Source organism: Antechinus flavipes, chromosome 4, assembly GCF_016432865.1.
Source record: "Antechinus flavipes isolate AdamAnt ecotype Samford, QLD, Australia chromosome 4, AdamAnt_v2, whole genome shotgun sequence".
NCBI lineage: Eukaryota > Metazoa > Chordata > Mammalia > Dasyuromorphia > Dasyuridae > Antechinus > Antechinus flavipes.
In genome coordinates, this window is record NC_067401.1 from 239119664 (window position 1) to 239123660 (window position 3997).

General features: G+C 38.9%; 1 pseudogene; it reads left to right on the forward strand.

Annotated features, from left to right (window-relative positions):
* The first annotated feature begins 445 nt into the window (after positions 1-445).
* On the forward strand, positions 446-1143 carry LOC127559407 (CCR4-NOT transcription complex subunit 7-like; annotated as a pseudogene).
* Positions 1144-3997: the final 2854 nt, after the last annotated feature.

Here is a 3997-nt window from a genome sequence, read left to right on the forward strand (position 1 = left end):
CTTGGTTGTCCTCATTTTGTTTTCTCAATGACTCTTAAAAGAAATGAAACCTCCATAGACAATAACTTATCTCCCTTTTCAATAAATAAGAACTTTCTGGCTCCTACACCTCCTTTTCCAGGGTCAGTGAGAGGTGCTTATGGGGCTGCTGCTGAGGCTTCTTGGCTCTATGGTGAAGGAGCACAACACCAGTAGAGGTACAAAAATAAAGGATAAGAAAACTTATTTTATAAAACAACTCTTCAATCAAGTGTAATATTGTGATGCTTGTTAGTATCTAGACTTTTTGTGTTCCCACTATGCCACCAGTTATTGTAGATCATAGCCAAAAAATTGCGAAGTTTGATCTTCCAAGCTGGATGACAAGATGAAGAAAATTTTTTCACATTATATGGAAGTATAATTATGTTGCCATGGACACTGAGTTTCTAGTTGTATTGCAAGACCCAATGGAGAATTCAGAATTAATGCTGACTATCAGTACCAACTATTGAGATGTAATGTAGACTAGCTAAAGATAATTCAGCTTGGATTAATGTTTATGAATGACCAAAAAGAATAACTTCCAGGGAACTTCAACATGGCAGTTCAATTTCAATTTTAATTTACTGGAGGACATGTATGCCCAGGACTCCATAGAGCTCCTAACAATCTAGGGAAAGGATTGAGACATAATATTTTGTAGAACTTCTCATGATATCGGGTGTCGTGTTATGTGAGGGAGTCAAGTGGCTTTTGTTTCATAGTGGTTATTTAATCAAATTTAATTTAGACTTTGGCTACTTAATCAAAATCCTGACCAATTCTAATTTGCCTGAAGAAGAGCTGAACTTCTTTGAGATCCTGCAATTGTTCTTTCTGGTCATCTATGATGTTAATTACCTCATGGAGAGCTGCAAAAACCTCAAAGGTGGTTTATAGGAAGTGGCTGAACAGATAGAGTTGGAGCAGATAGAACCACAGTATCAGGCAAAATCCCATTCATTACTGACCAGGAATGGTCTTTTTCAAAATGAGAGAAATGTTCTTTGAAGATCACATTGATGATACCGGTATTGTGGGCATTTGTACAACCTTGGCTTGGGTTCCTCATATGTATAGAACGGTCTGGGGAATGCCTAGGAAGAGGAAGCCAGCAAGTAGTCATGACATGAAATAGATGGACAATAACCCTTGATGTTTGAAGCTACACATGTGCAGGTATGTAGGTTTTGTCTCCAATTATATCCCTTGGATAGTACATAATAAGGCTTTTTCTTTCTCTCTCTCTCTCTCTCTCTCTCTCTCTCTCTCTCTTTACCCTGCCTTCTCAAACCATTTTCTCTTTTGTCTTTCAATACTAATTATGACCATTCATTCCACAGATCCTGATAAGTAGAAGAGTTATTAGATTAAATTTGTCTGTATAATTAATTCATCTATTAGCAAGCATGTATGGCCAAGGGAAGCATCCATATCTGTAATGGGCTGAGGCTCAAGTTGATGCACTGAGGTCCCAAGCACATGAGGCTAAATAGTAATTGGACCATACTCTATTAATATACAAGCTTGGAGAAAGAATGGCCCCCGCCCACTCTTTGTGCAAGTCCTGATGTGTTGTATAGGAAATGACGATTTTGGTGGGTGGAGGCAGGGGAGTGGAAAAGGAAGGGGAAGGAGAGACTGCTGGCTGGCATTTCGACTCAGCTGCTCTCATTGCCATTGTGACGGCTGTTCAGCTCAGTTCTCCCTCTGTTAGCTGGCTTCCTGTCACAGATGCCCATATTGCTATCGCAATCTTTCTTGCCCATATTGCTATTGCAATCCTTTTTCACCTCTTCACTTCAATAAAGATTGAAGATTTTTCCCTTAACCTGAATTCCTGACTCCGGCTGATTTTAAATACATGGTCATCACACATATCATACTCAATTTTTTGGTAAACATACCTAAATGTCTTAGTTTTGTTATGCCACAGTTCCCTTTTATTGTCATGCCTCAGTTTCCCTGAACTGTTCTGCCTCAGTTCCTTGAATTGTTCTGCCTCAATCCTCCTGGTTGCAACACCACCCCTTCCTCTTAAATTTAATCCAGATAAGGAGAAAGACTTTCTATCTTAGACATGATGACTCCAGACCTTCCCAGTTTATCAGAATGTCCAGTGCCTCCCCCCATTCTATCATTGTTCTTCTTAATCCCAATTTATCAGAATTTATGGTTCTACCTCCTACCTTGTCAGAACTGGATTGATGATCCATTCTTGATCAGTGCTTGGACTCCACTCCTGCCTCGGTCTACCCTGATAGCTTAAGAGCCACGTATGTGTGTGTGTGTGTGTGTGTGTGTGTGTGTGTGTGTGTGTGTATGTGTATGTATGTATGTATGTATATTTATTTCATGGGAACTTCATATTGGCTGCTGGATGCTTTGAGATATCAGCCTTGGGGACAACATGCCCCCAGCACAATCTCTCCCTCTCAAATAAAATATTAAAAACTGTCTAATCTCTATCTTGCCTCAGTTTCTTCAACTTTACATTTGGAGGCTTCCCAATGAGATATGAGAGCAGGATTAGAGATTAGAAACTTTTGGGTCTCCTCCTTGGGCCTTGAGGTGACTGGAGATCTGGGTTCTTTATTTGGAGAGGCTGGCCCTCTGGATCACTCCAGAATCTTTGGGAAGAGAGCAGTTTTTCAGCCACAGCACGCCCAATGGTGGACACCTTTATTTTGGCCATGGAAGAGTAAATTTGGGTGCCTTAGAGCACAATCTCATCTGTCTGTCTGTGCTAGCATCTGGATTCTCAGAATAATAAGATGCTGATGGGTGTTAATTCCTGAGAACAGTGTCCACTGGACCCAGTGTGGCACTACCTGGGTATCTTCTAAGACACATATCTGGTTCTGTGCCAGTTGGCACAACTCTGGGTGTTCTAGAGTATAAATCTGGGTCTGGTTATCTGATTCTGAGAGCCTTTTTTGGCACCATCTGGTTATATCTGTTAAAAATTTTGTTAAATGTTTTGATTGTGCAGATGTTTGTATGATTACTGTTCTGTGTTCTGTGTGACTTGTCTGTTTTGTTTATTAAAGAGCTCTGTTAAAGTTTTAAGAATTGGGATTAAGAATTGGTTATTTCAATTTTGCAACTGCTTACTATAAAAGAAAATTGCTTGTGGTTTCTAACTTCTTAACCTGTTAGACTAATTTGTAAGTAAAAGGAATAGGACTTTTAAAACTCTGGCAGAAAAGGAAGCTTGCTTGAGAGGACTAAAAATCAATAAAACCGTACCTGATTCAAATTCAAACTTGGCCTGGGTTGAGCAGGACAAATATAACCTCTAGAGAAATTTCTTAACCTGTTTACAAAGGAATTTATGTTAATTGATTTAAAACTCAGTTGAGGAAGAGGTTTTGAAGAGCTGGTTTAAGTGAGAAAAGAAAAAAAACCCATATCCTTTTGGGCCTTTTAAAATGGTACTAAATAATTTTACTATTGCCCGTGTATGCTAGATTTGTTGATCTTGAATATAAGATTTTAAGAATTTATTTGAATATTGAAATGTTTATTATTGAAGGGGAAAAAGAAAAAAAAGTGGTTGCTTTTAAAATCTGGCAGAAAAGCAGTCTTTTCAAAAACCTGTCCCTTGCCTCTATCCCATAATAATTTACCGCGCCCTTGTTTTGGCTCAGCACTTACTGACTTCACAAGTCAGTAAGTCCAAAGAGAGCAAGTCACCTTAGGTATGTCTTATACCAAATTAAATTAGAAGATGTAGAGGGCCAGGAACTTGGCTCACCCACTTCCCTTTCAATATACAGTGGCAGAGACAGACTTATTTAAAACATTGATAAAGATCCTTGCAACTGAAGCAAAGTACAAACTCAACTATGGAATAGATCAAAGATATACCTTTGAACTTAGGACAGGAAAAGCAGCCCACAATGGAGATTAAAGACATTTGGGAGAAATGCACTTGAGGACATTGGTATGATAATTTTGCTCTGATGTGTATTAC